At 36.6% G+C, this 22,109-nt stretch overlaps 1 non-coding gene across 1 annotated transcript; it reads right to left on the bottom strand.

Moving 5' to 3' along the window:
- Positions 1–19,517: 19,517 nt before the first annotated feature.
- On the bottom strand, positions 19,518–19,589 carry TRNAW-CCA (transfer RNA tryptophan (anticodon CCA)). Its single transcript has one exon. It is a non-coding gene; the product is annotated as a tRNA-Trp (tRNA).
- Positions 19,590–22,109: the final 2,520 nt, after the last annotated feature.

Here is a 22,109-nt window from a genome sequence, read left to right as displayed (position 1 = left end):
GAATGGAATCTGTGACTCTAACCTCTCCTGCATTGGCAGGTGGATTTTTTTTAACCGCTAGCACCACCTGGGAAGGCCTAACTAGTATGTATATGCATAACTAATTCACTTGGCTGTACACTTGATACTAACACATTTTGTAAATCAACTATACTCCAATAAGATTTTTTTTTCAAAAAAAGCATAAAACAAACAAAAAACCTTTTTAAATACAATGTCTTTTAAAATACAATGGCCTGGAGGGTCACCTGAATGTACATGATCCCTTCTATATCAAGATACTGCTTTGCTGAAGGAAACAAATCCTGAAAGTGGCTTTTGGAGGAAAAAACTTAGAAATTCCTTTTAATGATGAACATGTTTACACTTAAGAAACAATAAATAAAACCAATGCTACGTTTTAAGTTAAGAGGCAAAGCCACACTTCCAAGGTTCAAAGGAGGGTTTTATATTTAAATTGATATTTAAATAGAATGAGCAGTTTGATATTTTGCATTACTTAGTACTTTCCATTCTGAGATAAAGTTCTTAAGATCTTCTGGTTATATTTACTTCATTCCTAAAGGGTTTTAAAATATCTTACATGTAAAAAATTTTGCTAGCCACTCTGTATTTTAGTACCTTCATCCTTAAACTCTTAACTATTTAGTCATTACACTTAAATTTTGCCAATATTAATTGGAAACATTACCTCAATATTTTACCCTTTACTATGGTCTGATTGTGTCCTCACAAGATTTGTATGTTGCATCCTAACCCTAAAAGTGATGGTAATAGGAGGTGCTGCTTTGGGGGTAATTAAGTCACGAGGACAGAGCCATCATGAAGGGAATTAGTGTTCTCAAAGAGTCCTCAGAGAGCTCCCAAGCTCCTTCCAATACATGAGAATACAGAAGTAGGCAGTCTTCAGCTCAGGAGAGGGCCTTGACCAGAATGTAACCATGCACAATGATCCTGGACTTCCAACCTTCCAAACTGGGAGAAATAAATGTCTGTTTATAAACTACCCAGTCTGTGGTGCTTTAGTATGGTATAAAGCAGCCTAAACAGACTAAGATACAATTCTAGACATAAAATGCAGTGAATATATATATATATATATATATATATATATATATATATATATAAAATATATCTAGCACAATTCCTGGCATATATTTAGAATAATATAAAATGTTTGGGGTGTGTATGTGTGTGTGTGCTTATATCTTTGTGTATTAGTGTATAGGGGCACATGCAGAGTTAATTCAGGAATAAACGTATATCTGGACAAAAAAATTTGTAAAATGTTTAGCTATAAATAAATTTCTAGAGATTGTATTTGTCCCCCAAACCATGTGAAGATTTTATTGAATAATATGTTAATTTTGTTCCTTCTTTTTCCTTTCACAATTTATGTTGTTCATTATTTAGTTGCTAAGTCAAGCCGTGTTCTTGGTAACCTCATGGACTGCAGCATGCCAGGCTTCCCTGTCTATAACTTATACCAAGTAATTATTTGCATGGAAATACCAACCATGTTGGATAACATGCAGGTCTTAATGGAATTTGTGAACTTGCTTAATTTATATTCCCTTGGCGTCTACAAGACTTCTTAGTGGTCATGAAGGAGTTATGGAGGGAATCACTCAAATCCAGCATGAGTCATTTAGACAACACTTTTCAGAATCACACCTAACCAAAAAATGTACAATTCTATTTGGGGATCATGTGTTATCTTGATGTGTTTGAATTCTTTATGTACATCTTATCATGTTATAATTAACCTTCAACTTGTTTCCCAGATAAGTGATGTTTACTTTCTTTCTCTTTGAAGGAAAATTCATATAGCTTCTCTTAGATATATTTCCAGTAAAACATTTCTCAGAGCTTAACAGCTCTCAACTTGATAAAGATTTCCATCATTAAACAGATTGCAATGTTATAAACAAATTTCTGCATTAATAGCTTTCCTACCAAAATACCAGTGACAAAGTTTGAAGATGTGAGTCCACATGTATTTGAGTCTATTTCTTTGCCATATTAAATATAGTTTTATTTAGATCACAGTTCGTAGAAGACACTTAAAAGGCTCAATATTTTTGCTAAAAACACAAATGCTTAAGATGGAGGCATTCTTACATAAGACTAACAATTTTCATACAGATTATGATTAAAGGATCCAGACGGCTTTTGTCCTTGTTTTTCTACCCCATGTCCATCACAATATCTTAGCAGAGTACTGTATATTCAGTGGACAGTTAATAAAAATTAACTAGGGTTCTTATCAGCTATATGGAGACTTTATAGCATGAATAATAGTAGAAATATAAACAAGTGATGTTTTAAAGCTAAATGACATTTATATGTTTTGGATCAATGTTTTCTCCCTTTGTGTAATGTACTTGATATAATATTTAAGAAAATATAAAATACTGTGTACTGATCACAGAGCCTTTATATTTCCTTTGGTCATTTCTTTCCAACTGAAAGGTATTCTTTGAATCTGAGATCCAATTATCATCATTTGAGGAAAGATTCGCACTATCAATTTAATATAAATTTTTTTAGCAGTCTACATGATACATGAAGGGAATAAAACTATGTCCTTATTTGGTGTTAAATTGTCTACTTCATGTAATAAGCAAATGTTGAAAATGAGCAGAGGATGTTCTGTACAATTTTTCTCAAATGACACAGATTGGATGTCCAGTAATTGGCTCCAGATTTGATTTCTGGTCAATTACTCACATTTGAGACCACATTTTATGTATCAAGTTTAGCCTCTCTTGCTTGAGCTTTTTCCCATTTAATAAGCACTTTCTATTTATGTAATGCCTATATCTGAAAAATTTAATATAACTCAGATTTCTCATTAATTCTGGTGATATAACTGTGAATTAGATGAGTATGCCTTTGCAGTGATGGAAACTGAGGTAGAGATAGTTGGAGTGGGCCTCATACAATCTCACCATCTCTCATTTGTAAAGATCTGCCTTCAAGGAGGAATTGTCACCTCATATCCATTCAACACTGGTAGGTCACCATATTCAAAAGTTTCCATAGTGACTGTCCCAAGTTTTTATATTTTGAAGCTCATTAGCTGAGAGAGATGCTTCAGTTTTTGCTACTGCATGTATATCTGGCAAGAAAAATGTCTGCACTCAGTAAAACAGGAGTGAGGGAAAAGAGTGACTACTCAAGAGCCTCACTGGCGAAAACAGGGCAAATTTTCTTTCCTAGTTATTAATCCATTATATCAGGTTGTAAAGCAGGCACAGTTGGTCCTCAACAGAGGTCTAGTTTCTAAATGTCTCAGACAATAACATATGCCAGCAACAAAGCTCAGGATCTTGGTCTAATAGTGAGGTCCTTGAAATCCGAAGAATGGCATTTCAATTTTCAATATAGTCCCTAAAATAAAGGCTTTGAGCATTCGATGGGAAGCAGCGAGATGACAATGAAGCCCTTACAACTGTATATTTCTCAGTCCATTATTTTTCCGAATACAAAATGAAAATACTAAACATAAAGTCTCAGGTATTACTGTTCAATAATCACTCTGAAAAGAGGAAAGCAGGCATCTATACTGAAATGTGTCCCCCTAGAGAAACCTCCTTTTTAAAGAGAGATATTTAATGTGAAATGATGCACCAAAGGAAATATTAGCAAAAGCAGGAATGATGCCAAACTTAACCAAACAGTAGGAATTAAACTGATCATTAAATGATATTAAAGAGTTGATATGGAAACACAGCATGTCAATTCCAGTTTTTAATCTGTAGCAGAGCCTGACTTCCCAATACTTGCTTTAAGATTCTAAAGAGTCATTTCTGAGATTCCTTTCATACATTATAACTTTTGCCTTCTCTGCTGCTGCTGCTGCTAAGTCGCTTCATTCGTGTCTGACTCTGTGCAACCCCATAGACGGCAGTCTAAATTTGAACCAAGTTACTAATTATAGTATTAGAATGCTATCTTAAATTTTATATTTTTAGAAAATAAAAAATACTAGCATACCTAACGAATGACTGTAAAATTTTTAAAACTCTGAATATGTTATATGTATTTAATAACACCACAGTTAGTATAATTTAGTAATATTATTTGAGTAAAACAGAAAAAAGTGCTCATAGCACATATTTATCATACTCTTCAAGAAAGAGGTAAAGGAAACCACCTACATTATATTCAGGAAAAAGGAAAGTAAGCATCATGGTTTACAGTTAGAGATGTAGCACAGGCCAGTGTTGGCTCCCTGCAATGAAATGTGAACTTCTTTGAAATATGTGAAATAATACAAGCAGAGATGATAGATGGAGGAGAATTTCTGCTTGAAACAATGCATAGAAGGAATTATCCAAATCACCCTCTGTGAAAGCATGCTATAGCTGTTGTTCTCTTTGTAAAAGCAAGAGGAGAAAATCAATATATAGTAACAGAATATATTTTTAATAGTTTAGTTTTTTCTGGTTTGTTTTTCCAAAAATGTTTTTGCAACGTGACAAATTGAACTTGTGGAACTTGTGTCTAGACTGATACTGTTGAGATCTTAACATTTTGGTTTTTTCAAGTACAAAATGAGTGGGATGCAACATACCAGGGTTTTCTAGATAATTACTGCCCCAGAAATACTGAGGGTACTTGGTAAATTTCAGATTCCAGACATCATTAAAGATCTACTACTCAGTACCTTTTGCTACTATAACAAATTAACCACAAAATTTGTTAAAACAAGACAAATTCTGGAGGTCAGAGTCTGAAAAATAGGTCTCACTGGGCTAACGTCAAGGTGTGAGCAGGGCTGTTTTTGTTCTGGAAGCTCTAGGAACAACCTGTTTTCTTGTCTTCTCCAGCTTCTAAAGGCTTCCATCATTCCCTGGATCTTTGCCTCCTCTTCTATCTTCAAAGCTAGTAGAGTCACATCTTCAAATCTTTCTCTTTCTGCTACTAAAGTCACATGACCTTTTTTTGATTTTGACCTCCAGTTGCCTTCTTTTAAGGACACTCGCAGCACGCCAGGCCTGCTGAGATTCATGGCCTCGCAGAGTCGGACACGACCGAGCGACTGAACTGAAGGACACTCGTGATTATATTAAGTCCACCTGGATAATCTAGGATATGATTGATGTCTCAAATCCTTAATTTACTCACATGTGGTATACATATTTTTATGTAAGGTAATATAAGTAAGGTTTAGAGATTAAGACTTCAACATCTTTAGGGCCATTTTTCTGTTTACCAGGTCAAATTTTGGTAGAACTAGATAATCTCACTTAGCAATTAAACTCTGTATTCAGCAACATTTTTGTTAGTACATACAACTATTTACTTATTGATTCATCTATATAATCATTAATTTATTCATTATTAACAAGCATTTGTTTCATACCTGTTCGATGTGAACCACAGAGTCGGTCCATGGAGACACAAAATGAATTAAAAAAGAAATGTCTACCCTCACTTCATCGAGCTTAATTGTTCAATTTTTTTTTAAACTGAATTCATGTATTTATTGCCTAATATATGCAAGGTGTGGTCCACTTACAAATAATTAGACATGCTCATGTAGTAGACAGAGTATGTATGTATTGTTTTCATTGAAATTACAGTTATTATTTCAGAAGTGGTTTGTAAGATAGCATAGACATCCATAGGAATATAACATAAATTTGCAAAGTAAGAAACAACAAAAAAAATGAAGTCTGTGAAACTACAATCTAGGGAGATACACTGAGCAATTGACATAGTACGAGGGTGTCAATAACATCAAATTTAGCCCATTAGAAGAATAAGGAGCTCTTTTCTCTCTGCACCCAATGGAGATTAATTTAAAAATGTGTATTTTATGTGTGTTCCTCACCTCTTTTGATAAAATAAAAGTGCTAAAAGTGGTCACCTGGGGGTGGTTTTTACTTTACTTTTTATTCTCTTTTCTGAAAAGAAACATGTTGCATAACTTCTACTGCACATAGACTAGCAAAATAGGCATTTTGCTATTTGGATTCCTGGCCAAGTGATTCCATTAAAGGATGTTCAATTAAAGGATGTGTTTTCTGTAATTATCATATCAGAACTGACAGAAAAGTTCCTCTACTTTAAAAATGTTCAAAGTTAGGCAACAATCTGTTAATGCCACGTGATCAGTAAAAATTAGCAAGTTTCTGAAAGTAAGCAATAGCTCTCATCCTCCATAGGCAGGTTTCTCTGAAATCAAGCTCCAGGAATTCTCATTTGTCTCAGGCTCACTCTGCTTCTCTAAGCTTCTGTCTTCCCTGATGCTCCCACCTTTTTTTCATTTGTTCATTTGCTTGTTTTTACCATAGCTACTGTCCACTCTTCATCCCCTGGGATAGCAGCAGAGATGTTTTGGGTATGAGTGCAGCCCCACATCACATGAGAAATTCTTACTTCTGTTTTCTCTTAAGTTACTCCCTGCTTTGAAGCTGTTTCCTAGGTATTTATGTATCCTTTTGAGTTTGCTTCCTGCTTTGAACTTTCCCTGAGCTCTCTGTTTCTTCAAATGTCTCTACTGTGCTTTTGATTTTCTTAACAATGTGATGAAGAAAACCTGATGAGATGATTTGAGTTGTGTTGATATATACAACTGGCTTTATATGATTCCACTTTCAGAAAACATGTTTAATAGGAGCCATAAATACTAAAAGCCTCTCAATCACCTGTCCATTAATATATTCAGGATGCCGAGCCATGCTAAGTCAATTCACTCATGTCCAATTCTGTGCAACCCAATGGACTGTAACCCTCCAGGCTCCTCTGAACATGGAATTTTCCAGGCAAGAATTCTGGAGTGGTTTGCCATTTCCCTCTCCAGGGGATCTTCCAGATCCAGGGGCAGAACCTGCGTCTCTTGAGTCTCATGCATTGGCAGGTGAGCTCTTTATCTCTGCTGCTGCTGCTGCTGCATCGCTTCAGTCGTGTCTGATGCTGTGCGACCCCATAGACGGCAGCCCACCAGGCTTCCCGTCCCTGGTATTCTCCAGGCAAGAACACTGGAGTGGGTTGCCATTTCCTTCTCCAATGTATGAAAGTGAAAGTGAAGTCGCTCAGTCGTGTCTGACTCGAGCGACTCCATGGACTGCAGCCTACCAGGCTCCTCCATCCATGGGATTTTCTAGGCAAGAGTACTGGAGTGGGGTGCCATTGCCTTCTCCGTCTTTATCGCTAGAGTCATCAAAAGTAAAACATGATGTATCTGTCTGAAGAATACATTTTACTTCATTTTAAGTAAATGAAAGCACTGCTTTTGTTTTATTCAATAGAATATACAATTTATGTTGGATTCTTTATGTTGGAGCCAAGTCTCCAATATATTTTGTCCTTGTGATAGTTTGTTTCAGGGTCACAGAGATCTAGAACCCTACAGAAAATATAGTTAACTCTGTAATATTTATAGTTGCCTATTACAGATATTTCTTTAGAAAAGTTTGGGAGTAACTCTCTAAAAAGAGTGGAATTTAGCTTTGTTGAACAATTGTTCCGAAGCCCTCATGATACTCTTGTATCAACCTTAGAAATGGAGAAAGCAGAGGTTAGCTTTGAATTCCACATTTTGAGTAAATTTGTGTAACTACCTCTTCAGTGATAAGAGAAACAGTTGAGAAGCAGAGATATTAGAATAAAAATGACTGCAAAAAATGGGATAATGCAAGAGCATTTTTTAAAAATTCTTGCCAGCATCTATCACACTTGCAGCAACTTTAAGTGTGACAAGTTTTCAGATGTGTGGGTTAAGAGGGAATCAGACTATGCAAGTTAGATGAATATGACATTATTTAGAACCACACCCTCATTTTACAGATGAGAAAATGAGGTGTAGAGAAGGTGAAGAGATTTTTCTTTGATCTCACATCCCCTTCTTGGAAGAAGTAAGCAGTGTATTAAGGGAATTAATAAGTATTTTTATTATAATTAAAATAAAATAAATTGAGTCAACTTAAGGTAAAATGGAAATTTATTAGATCATGTAAGCCAACCATAAAATGAGTGGCAGTTGAGTAGCACTGAGGGTAGCCTGGGAGTCAGGACTTGGATTGAGTTAGGGCTGCGTCTTCTCTCTGCTTTACCTCACAGATCAGCTTCATGTTCCCTTTATGTGTGTGGACTTCTTCTGAACATCAAAAATATGGCACTAGGTGTCTTGTTCTTTTATTCTAACAGCCTTTCACCTACAAAGAAAATCTAGTCTTCCTGTTGCAGAATTTAAAATCAGAGGGAAGAAGTCTAGCTGGTTTGGTTCAAGTCATTTGACCATTGATTGCTTGGACCAAAGAGAGATAAATTAGATTAATTTTCTCATCCTGTGTAGCCAAAAAAAGAAACCATTTTTAAAGAAAATGAGGAGAGGGTGTTGGGCAGATAAAACAATTCCCTGGGGTCTGAAATTGGAGAGGGAACAAATCTAGGATTTCTGAAGGACACATTTTACACTCTGGCTAGAATATCTTACACCCAATGTGTTCTGATTTTATCTACCCAGAATGTTCATTAGAGATATAAGTTTTAATTGGGATGTCAAATCAGCTGAGGTTAGAAGCATCATTTTTGCTTCAATTATCTTTCCTTTTAAAAAATCCTTTTAAAAATTTGATGAAACCTGATAGCCATATATTGTATGAAACAATGTATACAGATAAATGAAATGGTCATTTCAGATTACAGCACATGAGCCATTTATTTTTCAGAAATTGTATAATTTAGGTTTTTTCCCCCAAAATGCTGTTTTCCCTACAACTATTTTGATGCATGCTTCAAAAAGTCCTTATTTATTTTGAAATACAAATCAGGATGATATTTAAATTAAATGAATCTATCTCTGCTATTCATACAAGAACTTTATCTTGTGACAGAGTGTCTTAGAGCCCTTTAGTTTTCAAAGCAGTAAGCTGTTGCTTCCCATAGACATGTGCCCTATGTCTACAAGAAATGCATCAATCCTTTTAATTGGATAGGACATTGATAAGGATCAGTCAAATATTATTTTTCCAATTTCTGTAATCAGTGTGCTAACTGTGGTTAGAATAATTTTTAAAAATTATTCCATCAGAGCTGTTGTTTTTCTGACTGTATATGAAATTTGAAAGTTTGATTTCAATATGAGGAAGAAAAAAAAATAAAGCAGCTGTCTGACTTCTATCTCCAAGTGGGGTATAGAAATATAACATATGTATATTCTTTAATAACAAAAGGTTATATATAGAGTCCAGCTTTAGTGAACCTTAGCCAACCCAATGTAGTGTTAATTATGGGTTCTATGTAGAGAAAAAAGAGGGAGCAAATTGTAGCAAAAGTGCTTCGTGGACATAATCAGGCCACTGAGCTCAACTCTAATCTCTGTGGTCTTCAGAGTAGCATTGTCACAGATACTAGGACACTTCCTCCTCTTTCACAGCTTTGGTTCTTTTGTACTGTAGAGTAATATAAAGGAAAAAGTAAAGGGAAAAAACCATTTCACAAAGAAAAAAATTAATCTTGCAGTATTTTATTAGCCAAATGGTGACCACTAGGTCATAAGATAATATTGATCTTTCACCTGCTCTCAGAGAAAGAAAACTTCACTCCATTTTACTAACTAAAATAATAGAGTACCTTCTTCAATCCCCTCTCAGATTCAATACCTCTTGTTAACATAGCAACCTACACGTGTAAAGGACTGAGACAAGATGCTCCTGATTCTGTCTTGCTTAAGTATCCTGTCTGCTATTTGCTATTCCATGATTTCTAACTATAGTAAATGAAGCATGTCATGTTACCATTTTCAAATCCTTTAATTATTCCTCCTGCACTTGAAACTGCAATAAGAGCTAGGAAGACAACACATTATCAGCTGTAACTTGTTTTAAATCTCTCCATCTGGAATATTGTATCTTCATTCTTATAACTGGGTAAGAATATCATCTGAAAATCCAAGGTTAGTATTTCCGCCATTTTATAAAATTGTAGTTCAGTCCTCTCAGATAGATATAGAATAAAAGAAAGAATATGAAGGAATGAGTGGTCCAGAGGAAAGACCATGAACTTTAGAGTGGGACAGACCCGTTTCTAATCTCAATCCTGCATATTATACCAAAAAGAATTTAGGTTAGTCATTTCCATATCTGTAGACTAGACCATTCAGGTATTACCTAAATCAAATACCTTATGATTATAAAGTGGAAGTGACAAATAGATTCAAGGGATTAGATCTGATAGACAGAGTGCCTGAAGAACAATGGACAGAGGATCGTGACATTGTACAGAAGGCAGTGATCAAGACCAACTCCAAGAAAAAAAAATTCCAAAAAGATTGCCTGAGGAGGCCTTGCAAATAGCTGTGAAAAGAAGAGAAGCAAAAGGCAAAGGAGAAAAGGAAAGATATACCCATTTGAATGCAGAGTTCCAAAGAATAGCAAGAAGAGATAAGAAAGCCTTCTTCAGTGATCAATGCAAAGAAATAGAGGAAAACAACAGAATGGGGAAGACTAGAGATCTCTTCAAGAAAATTAGAGATATCAAGGGAACATTTCATGCAAAGATGGGCTCGATAAAGGACAGAAATGGTATGGACCTAATAGAAGCAGAAGATATTAAGAAGTGGCAAGAATACACAGAAGAACTGTACAAAAAAGATCTTCATGACCCAGATAATCACGATGGTATGATCACTCACCTAGAGCCAGACATCCTGGAATGTGAAGTCAAGTGGGCCTTAGGAAGCATCACTATGAACAAAGCTAGTGGAGGTGATGGAATTCCAGTTGAGCTATTTCAAATCCTAAAAGAGGATGCTGTAAAAGTGCTGCACTCAATATGTCAACAAATGTGGAAAACTCAGCAGTGGCCACAGGACTGGAAATGGTCAGTTTTCATTCCAATCCCAAAGAAAGGCAATGCCAAAGAATGCTCAAACTACCACACAATTGCACTCAACTCACATGTTAGCAAAGTAATGCTCAGAATTCTCCAAGCCAGGCCTCAACAGTATGTGAGCCATGAACTTCCAGATGTTCACGCTGGATTTAGAAAAGGCAGAGGAATCAGAGATCAAATTGCCAACATCCATTTGATCATAGAAAAAGTGAGAAAGTTCCAGAAAAACATTTACTTCTGCTTTATTGACTATGCCAAAGCCTTTGACTGTGTAGATCACAGCAAACTGTGGAAAATTCTTAAAGAGATACCAAACCACCTGACCTGCCTCTTGAGCAATCTGTCCACGGGTCAAGAAGCAACAGTTAGAACTGGACATAGAACAACACTGGTTCCAAATCCGGAAAGGAGTATGTCAAGGCTATATATTGTCACCCTGCTTATTTAACTTAAATGCAGACTACATCATGAGAAATGCTGGACTGGATGAAGTTGGAATCGAGATTGCAGGAGAACTATCAATAATCTCAGATATGCAGATGACAGCCACACTTATGGCAGAAAGCGAAGAAGAACTAAAGAGCCTCTTGGTGAAAGTAAAAGCAAGGAGAGTGAAAAAGTTGGCTTAAAACTGAACATCCAGAAAACTAAGATCGTGGCATCTGGTCCCATCACTTTATGGCAAATAGATGGTGAAACAATGGAAACAGTGACAGACTTTATTTTGGGGGGGCCTCCAAAATCAATGCAGATGGTGACTGCAGCCATGAAATTAAAAGACACTTGCTCCTTGGAAGAAAAGTTATGACCAAACTAGACAGCGTATTAAAAAGCAGAGACATTACTTTCCTGACAAATGTCTATCTAGTCAAAGTTATGGTTTTTCCAGTGGTCATGTATGGATGTGAGAGTTGAACCATAAAGAAGGTTGAGCCCAGAAGAATTGATGCTTTTGAACTGTGGTGTTGGAGAAGACTCTTGAGAGTCCCTTGGACTGCAAGGAGATCCAGTCAGTCCATCCTAAAGTAAATCAGTCCTGAATATTCACTGGAAGGACTGATGCTGAAGCTGAAACTCCCATTCTCTGGCCACCTGATGGGAAGAACTGACTCCTTGGAAAAGACCCTGATGCTGGGAAAGACTGAAAGTGGGAGGAGATGGAGACGACAGAGGATGAGATGGTTGGATGGCATCACCAACTCAATGGACATGAGTTTGAGTAAACTCCGGGAGTTGGTGATGGACAGGGAGGCCTGGTGTGCTGCAGTCCATGAAGTTGCAAAGAGTCAGATACAACTGAGCAACTGAACTGAACTTCCATATCTGGGTCTCTGTTTCTCTATTTTCAAAACAAAGTTATTGATAGAAGCTTCCTCAGATCATTGAGATGATTTAATGAGACTGCACCTATATGTCTTCTAGCACAAAGTGAACTAACGTACAAAAAAAGGTAGCAAATAATCTAAACTATAGTCTTTCCTCCCTTTTGATAGTCACAAGACAGAGTAGACATGAGAACCACACCCTAATTTGGGATGATGGTCGAAGTAAAACTTCAGAAACATGATATCTCCTCAGATAAATCTGAAATTTCTGTTGGTATATTGACACTGATTCCAATGAGCCAAACCCAGATGTTGCTTCCGTAAGCAGCTGGTTGTCTTCCCTGAACAGTCCATCAGTCTCTTGAGTCCTTCTGTCAGCTGGTCAGCACAGCTGTTCTCTTAGCAACATCTGGAGAACGCAGCTTGACGAGGGAGCCCCACTGAGCTTTCTAGGGTAAGTCTGATTTATAAACCACTTGAAAGAGTTGATCTTTTAAATGTCTAATCTCCCTGGATTTACCTTAAGAAAGCAGGTCTGGGGACTGAGGAGCATTATGCATCAGTGTTTCCTCAATGTCTTCTGTTGCTTCAGGACTCAGATGTAACCCAACTGAGCTCAGTGATCATGTGAACTCTCACACTTCCCACTGGTGATTGAACAGGATGTTAGAGCACAAAAGCCATCTGTCTCTCCCAAGAATTCCCTTCCCAGGCACCTAACAGCCTTGGAAAAAGACACAAATGCTTCTTTACATTCACTTTTCCTAAAATCAGCCCCAGATAGCCCCTAATTTCTAACAGAAATAAACTTTAAAGCAGCTTCTGGGTTACTATTCCATAATCGTGTTATATTCTGAGAAGTAAATTTTAAGTCATCAAGGTCAGGCTGATACGTTAGCAGTCATTTTCTAGCTGCCCTGGGGAGGGGTAGCCCAGGGCCCTCTACTCTGTGTCATCTGACAGGGGTTCTAATCCAGCTCTGTCACTAGGCAATTATGTGAACTTATGTGAATCATTCAACAGCTCTGGACCTAAGGGCCCTCATCTATGCAGACTAAATTATTTCTGAGCTCCCATCCAGGACTAAGATTCTATCATCTGTACCCTCAATTTGCTATTACTTGGAGAGCCAGGCAGATTGAATGTTCTCTCAGAAGTGCTAACTGTCCTTACTGAGAACACTTGCACACAAGCTTATTAGGTAAATAAAAAAAGTTTCTCTTTGCAGGAAAAACCTCTTGGCACTATGGCTTCATATTAATATTTAATGCATTAATTTTATAAAGTTTATGCACCTAACATTTCTATTTCTTCCATTTTATTCAGCATATGTGGGTTTTGTGAGCTTGATATGCTAGACAAATATATCTCCATGACTTATATATGTAATTTGTCAGCCGTGGGGCTGTTTAAAATACTTTCAAATGGGGGCTTCCCATTCAATAATTTTCTTTTATCTATTTAGCAATAATTTCATACTTACTTTGATGCCCATACTACACTTATGAATAGTTCAGTATTTTCAAATGTTATACATATTGCATCTGTATCTATAATGAATCATTTATTCATCAATTATATTACCAGTAGATAATGATAACTTGCATATACCAGGACTGAAGCTAATAGTCTTGAATGGATTTCTTCATTGACACAGGCCTAGTCATGCTCGTGTGTTAAGATGCCAGTTATTGTAGATCACAGCTTATACTACCTTTCATCCTGTGCACTGCATGGTTATACAGCTTAAATTCACATCTTTCTAACATTATATAGGATTTCCACAAGACTTCATTGGAGTAAATTGCTGGATATGATACAATAATAGCTGCAAACTCCTGGCATCCTGGGCTCAAGATGAATGACGATAGACCCGAGGCTAATCATTTCCATAATTCCACTTTCACTGCAGCTGTGAAAAGACTTAGACAAAAACATGCCAATGATCCATTTGAAATACTTTTGCATTTATATGTTATGGTTGAGACAGGTGGAACCTGGTTTATTCTGATCTAATTATTCTATATCTGCTGTTTATTTCATGCTTTAATTTGTTAAAATTATTGAGCTCTCTCATAAAACCTGGTATTCATAGCCACAATAATAATAGATCCTGCAGAACCCATTTATAATTAAGGAAGCTGGACTAATCATAGCTTTATCTGTCTATAGAGATATATCTGATCTTAACTGCAAGAATTTACTCTTTCCTGTATTTGAATTATCCATGGAAAGGAATATAACCCCAAATAAAAGAACATCTAGCTTATCATCTCAAGGTTCTTGGGGGAGTCTTCTTAGGTACATTGACAATAATTTATGGAGAAGACATAGAGAAAGAAGATGCTCAACCTCTTATGTGATAAATCAATCTTAATATGCTAATAAATCTCAGTAAATTTAATATACTACTAGTAAATCTACTTATGTAGTAAATAAATAGATGTAAGTACCAATGTCATCTGTGGAGTACCCATAATAGATCAGGTACTCTGTTGCATATGATATATGATGGAGGCTGAGTTAAGGTCTCAAAGGGCTCAAGTAGTAGAATAAACAGAGACAAATAGATGCCAGTTAGTATGACTAGTGCTCTTTAAATGTCAAGTACAAATATCTACCATGATGCTGAGTGTACATGAGGGCAAGGAAGGCTTCACAGATATGAAGCATTTTTTGAATATCCAAAAGAATGTTTTTGGATGGAATGAAGGATATTGTCATAGAGGCAACAGCAAGTTAAGGGAATGCATCTTGACTTACATATGCCAACTTTTGTGAATTTAATCAATATAAATCTGTTAATCAAGACTAGTTCATGGGTAAGCAAGTTTTTAACTAAGGCACTATTCCACATCCATAAACCAGAACATAGAACTTAGGGTCAGTGTTGAGTTTGCTTACCAGGTGGTGCTGGTGGTAAGGAACCTGCCTACTATTATAGGATATCAAAGAGAGGCAGGTTTGATTTCCTGGTAGAGAAGATCCCCTGGAGGAGTGCATGGCAACCCACTCCAGTATTCTTGCCTAGAGGAGCCTGGCAGGCTATAGTCCATAGGGTTGCAAAGAGTTGTACAAGTCTGAAGTTATTTAGTACGCACCACGCCACATTACTCAAAGCCGCCTCATATCTTTCTATTTTTCTTTTATAGCATCCCTGCAGCTATAAAACATATAGATCAAGTAAATAATGAATTTGAGAAACAATAATAACAGCAATGCACACATGTCCATGTATATTGCATATGCATTTAGAATTGGGTATGCTTAGTCCTTGCTTCTAAGATAAACAAAGAAGACATTCGTGTTAACAAAAAATGTCCAGTGCTATATGATATATGATTTAGTAGGTAAACATAGAAGAAACATTAAGAACACAGGTGGAAAGATGCTCATATTCTCTCAGATTTGATTTAAGTGAGTGATTCTGATGGTATGAGCTTTTGCATAATTACTCTCCAGTCAATGAAAGACCAAAATAGAGAATTGATTTTAAATGTCCACTAAATCCATCTGGAGGCACCCAAGCAATATTCAAACGACAAACCAAATGAAGTATTTATAGAACAGTTTCAGAATCATACACATGATATATATCCCACGTGTCTTCTTAAATACATCCCTTAGCATCACTGATCATACAGACTGTGGATGAACAAATCTAAAATCACTACCAACATGTTATTAAAATTGGCTGAATGCTTTCATCGAGAAAATGCCAACCCCAGTGAAAATTCACTGGAGTTTGAAGAAGTCTTAAAACTTTTGTTGGTATTGGTTTCTATAAATAGGAAAGACAAGAAAAAGTAAAACCTGTTGTAACCAACAAAAGAAAAATTTCATGCAAAGATGTAAAACTATGGCTTTGAAGAAGAAAACATTGAACTTGAGAAAATATGTATAGCACTTTTTATTGTAATCAAGATGGGAAATCTACTTAAATGATCTTGAGTAGGAAACTGTGGCTGTATACAGACAAATGTGGATAATATGATCCAATAACAGGAATGGCTGAATTTTAAATAATTTTTCTTTATAATTGTTATGTCTCAGTGTCACCATTGTTTTTGTTTTCATGAATTTATTTGTTCACATATCTGTTTATCCAGCCTTAATTAGGTTTTTTCTATGTATATTCATTCAACATTCGTTGTGTTTATGCATGCTGGTCTAATTTGCTATATTCTGAGGATTTAGAAATTCTCATTAAGGAGGATAGAAGGACTAGAGCATTTTAACCTGAAATTATCATGTGAGAGACAATCTGTTGTCATTGAAGAATTATTTCACCTTTTATCTGGCATGTCGTTGTTATTGTTATTAATCAGAGAAGACTGATGAAACTTTATAGTATCCAGGAGTAACAAGTAGTTCCTTGAATTTACCTGCTTGATGGGACAAGGGAATATGTGAACACTGTTCATTAGAAGCACATCTAATTAGTTAGTAGAGAATAAAATTATGTGTCCATCCACTCCATGTGAAATAGTTCTCAACACTCAAAATTTTTCAATGAGAACTTATTTTTTTTAAGATTCAGACCATATTAGTTGAAGGTTATGAAAAGAGACAGTGTCAACATCATCTTTATCTAGCTAGTTCATAGAAAGTTAATAGGCTAATATTTAAAACATTCCCACTACCCACAAACCTCCTGATCTTCTTGTCTTTTGAATTCATCCTTCATTCTGATGTTAAATCTCAAGTACTATCTCACAAAGGAAATTGCTAAGTTTTTAACCTCAAGAGCCTGAAAGAAAACATACAAAGTCTTCTAAGCACATCAGCTACATTTCTCTGAAGTGTACTTGACGTGGGGGAGATGACTGACACTTACATCCTGATGACAACAAGAACTGAGAGAAAGTAAACATGCTATCACATATTTGCTTTAATGAATCAAGCATCTGTTGAGTGATGTGGCTTTGAGTCCTTACTCAAAAAGTCAAAATACATTAGCCATAAAATACTACAACAAGCATGTTTCTTGATTCATCGCTTTATTTTTTGCATATTTGGTACCTAAGAAAATCTTTATAAAGGCAAGCCATTTTACTTAACATTGGTAGAGTATTCTTTTTTGTTTGTTTATTTTATTGAAGTAGTTGATCTACAATGCTGTGTTAATTTCTACTGTGAAACAAAGTGATTCAGTTATGCATATATACACCTTTCTTTTCATATTCTTATCCACTATGGTTTATCACAGAATACTGAATATGGTTCTCTGTGCTATAAACTAGGATATTACTTTTTGTCCATTCTCTATATAATTGTTTGTATGTGCTTGCCACAAACTCCCAGCACATCCACCCCCATCCCCACTCTGGCACCCACAAGTGTGTTCTAGTGTTGATAGGGTATGCTCACATGTATTTCTAATTTGCAGTGTGATTTCAAATATTATCTGTACAACAGATTTAGTTCTACCCAGGTAGCTTTGCTTCCAAGTATTACAATGAAGAGCAAAATATATAAGACACAACTGTGGCTGTAACTGTGCTGATTATTTAACTGTGGAGGCCTGTCTAGAGACAAATATCTACAATAAAAGGATGTGCATGCAAAGAGACAGATGATTAGTTCAACTAAGTGAGAAATTTTTTTCTGACTTCTAGAACTGAAATGCTCAATTCTTTTCTAATTCTATACCAGCTATTTCATTATTTAGAAAAGGTCTTGCTCAAAGTACATGTCTGCCTCTTCTTCCATATTATTACATGATCATTAGATGCTGCTGCATAGGGAACATACAAATGAAATGATATGAGAAGTGGAGGAGTTTCAGCAGACAAGATGATAAAATGCTTTGAGGGGAACTGGCTCAAAGAAAAACAGCAAAAAGACCTATGGTTGAAGCAGCCTTCATAAAGAACACTATAACTCAACTGCCACAGGTTACTGGGCTCTTTGAGGGCTGACAATGATGAAAGAGCAAAGCTGAGTGTATAGTATGACTCAACTCATGGGCTTAAGAATGTACTCTCACGTTCAAGTCCATTTTTCCACATGTTCATCTGGACCCGTTCCCAACAAATGTAGCAATATCATCACTCATTTGTATTTGGAATGCAAAAGTAGGTGGTCACGAGATACCTGGAGTAACAGGCAAGTTTGGCCTTGGACTACAAAATGAAGCAGGACAAAGGCTAATAATGTTTTGTCAAGAGAACACACTGGTCATAGCAAACACTCTCTTCCAACAACACAAGAGACAACTCTACACATGGACATCACCAGATAGTCGACACTGAAATCAGATTGATTATATTCTTTGCAGCCAAATATAGAGAAACTCCATACACTCAATAAAAACAAGACCTGGAGCTAACTGTGGCTCAGATCATGATCACCTTATAGCAAAATTCAGGCTTAAATTGAAGAAAGTAGGGAAAACCACTAGGACAATTCAGGTATGACATAAATCAAATAACTTATGATTACACAGTAGAAATGATGAATAGATTCAAGGGATTAGCTCTGGTAGACAGACTGCCTGCAGAACTATGGGTGGAGGTTCATAACATTGTACAGGAAGTGGTGACCAAAACTATCTCCAAGAAAAAGAAATGCAAGAAGACAAAGTGATTGCCTGATGAGGCCTTACAAATAGCTGAAAAAGAAGAGAAGCAAAAGTCAAAGGAGACAGGGAAAGATAACACAACTGAATGCAGAGTTCCAGAGAATAGCAAGGAGAGATAAAAAAAAAAAAAAACAAACCCTTCCTAAGTGAATAATACAAAGAGAGAAAAACCACAGAATGGGAAAGACTAGAGGTCTCTTCAAGAAAATTGGAGATACTAAGGGAACATTTCATGCAAAGATGGGCTCAATAAAGGATAGAAAAGGTAAGGACCTAATAGAAGCAGGAGAGATTAAGAAGAGGTGGTAAGAACACACAGAAGAACTGTACAAAACCTGTCTTAATGACCTGGAAAACAATGATGGTGTGGTCACTCACTTAGAGCCAGATATCCTGGAGTGTGGAGTCAAGTGGGCCTTAAGATAAGTATTACTATGAACAAAGCTAGAGGAAGTGATAGAATTCCAGTTGAGCTATTTAAAATCCTAAAAAAATGATACTGTTAAAGTTTTGTACTCAATATGTCATCAAATTTCCAAAATTCAGTAGGGCCCAGGACTGGAAAATGTGTTTTCATTCCATTTCCAAAGAAGGGCAATGCTAAAGAATGTTTGAAGGTGAAAGTGAAGTCGCTCAGTCGTGTCCGACTCTTTGCAACCCCGTGGACTGTAGCCTACCAGGCTTCTACCAGGCGTCTCCATCCATGGGATTTTCCAGGCAAAAATACTGGAGTGGGTTACCATTTCCTTCTCCAGGGGATCTTCCCAACCCAGGGATCGAACCCGGGTCTCCCGCATTGGAGGCAGATGCTTTAACCTCTGAGCCACCAGGGAAGCCCAAAGAATGTTTGAACTACCATGTAATTGTGCTTATTTCAAATGCTGGCAAGGTAATGCTCAAAATCCTTCAAGCTAAGCTTTAGCAGTACATGAACCAAGAATTTCAAGATGTACAAGCTGGATTTAGAAAAGGCAGAGTGACCAGAGATAAAATTGCTATTGGATCATAGAGAAAGCAAGGGAATTCTAGCAGAACATCTATTTCTGCTTCATTGACTATGCTAAAGCCTTTGACTCTGTGGATCACAAAAATCTGTGGAAAATTATTAGTGTTGGGAATACCAGATCATCCTGAGAAACCTGTATTCAGAATAAGAATGTAGAACAATAGACTGGTTCAAAATTGTGAAAAGAGTTCGCCAAGGCTGTATGTTGTCACCCTGCCTATATAACTTATATGCAGAGTACATCATGGGAAATGCCATACTGGATGAATCACATGATAGAATCAAGATTGCTGGGAGAAATATCAAAAACTGAAAATATGCAGATGATATCACTCTAATGGAAGAAAGCAAAGAGGTTTAAAGAATGTTTGAAGGTGAAAGTGAAGAAACTAAAGAGCTTCTTGATGAGGGTAAAAAAGGAAAGTGGAAAATCTAGCTTAAACCTTAACATTCAAGAAATCAAGATAATAGTATCTGGTCCCACCACTTCATGGCAAATAGATGGGGAAAAAGTGGAAGATGTGGCAGATTTTATCTTCTTGGGCTCCAAAATCACTGAGGACAGTGACTGCAGCCACAGACCTAAAAGATGCTTGCTCCTTGGAATGCAGCTATGCCGAACATAGTGTATTAAAAGGTAGAGACATCACTTTGTTGAAAAGGTCCATATAGTCAAAGCTATGGCTTTTCCAGTAGTCATGCATGGGTGTGAGAGTTAGACCATAAAGAAGGCTGAGTGCCAAAGAATTGATGCTTTTGAATTGTGGTGCTGGAGAAGACTCTTGAGAGTCCCTTGGACTACAAGGAGATCAAATCAGCTAATCCTAAAGGAAATCAACCCTGAATATTTGTTGGAAGGACTGATGCTGACGTTGAAGCTCCAGCACTTTGGCCACCTGATGCAAAGAGTTAACTCATTGGGAAAGATCCTGATGCTGGGAAAGATTGAGGGCAAGCAGACAAGGGGGCACCAGAGGATGAGATAATTAGATGACATCAACAACACAATGGACAAAAGTCTGAGCAAACTCTGGGAGATACAGAACAGGGAAGGACAGGGAAGCCTGGTGAACTGCAGTTGATAGAGTTGCAAAGAGTCAAACACAACTTAACAATTGAACAACAAAAACAATCATCACTCAGGAGACTCAAAAGTTTTGAGACTCAGCTTTAGTCCATGAGTTTGGAGCAGAGACAGAATGTCTTAAGTTCTGAAAGGAAAATTGAGTTAGAATGATGTTTATTTCCTTTTTTCATAGCCTCCATCTTACCCACTCCTTATAGGTGCTCCACTAGAATATTAAAAAGGAATCAGAGTGATAGTGGAACTCAGAATATGATCAAGAAGTTAAGGCTCAGCAAACCAGTTGGAGGGGGCAGACCAGTTGTTTTTCCTACCAGAGATACTGATGGAGGGAAGGAGATAGGAGAGAGAAAGACAGACAGAGACAGACAGGATGAGCAAGAGAGACAGAAAGGCAGAGAGACAGAGAGAGATCAGAGAGATTCATCAGGAACAAAATGCACTATCTTTCTATTGTGCATCCTGATGGAAGTTCAAGTTCAACATATGCAAATGATGAGTAACACACAGACGTTTTTTTAAGGCAGTGATTTTCAACACACAACTGCACTTTAGAACAACTTAGACATGCTAATTTATACTAGTTCAACCTGGGTTCCAACCTAGACCAATTAAATCAGAATTTCTGAAAATATAAATCTCCATATGTAATTATAATATAAAGCAAAGTTGGGAAACTGTTGTCTAAGAGTGTATAGAACAGGATGAGATGCATTTTGGTAGAGTTGAATATTCACTGTTTTTTGCATTTGTTAACATGTTATGGTGATAAATAACATCCATGCCTCAAACACCATAAATGGATATAATGAACAATTGTGAGAGAACCCACTGGCCTCAAGACACTTCAGATAAATATAATGAAGCTTCCTCCAAGTTTAGATATTCTTTACATACTCTGACACAATGACTATCCTACAAGTTAACCATGCAATTTGTTTGTTTATGCCATATATATATATATATATGGCATATATATATTTCAGTCCCAAACTCAAGGGACTAGAAAGAGAAGAGAAACTTCAGATAGGTTTTGTGGGATCTGAAACTTCAGAAACATATTCCAGGGATATTAAAATCCTGTGCCCAGCAACACATGGAAAGTAGTGCTAGAAATTAAGGTTGATGTCTTTAGATAGAGATGGCCTAAGCTCCACCAGAGAGCTTCTAAAGGTATTAGTATGGTCCCCAAAAGAATCACTTGTGAGCTTTGCTAGAGCTAGATTTAGAAAACTTCATATTTGGGAAGAGGGTATAACATAA

The sequence above is a fragment of the Bos mutus genome, chromosome 6 (genome assembly GCF_027580195.1).
Source record: "Bos mutus isolate GX-2022 chromosome 6, NWIPB_WYAK_1.1, whole genome shotgun sequence".
Taxonomy (NCBI): domain Eukaryota; kingdom Metazoa; phylum Chordata; class Mammalia; order Artiodactyla; family Bovidae; genus Bos; species Bos mutus.
The sequence above is the reverse complement of the archived record's forward strand: the minus strand, read 5'-3'. Positions and strand labels throughout refer to the sequence as shown.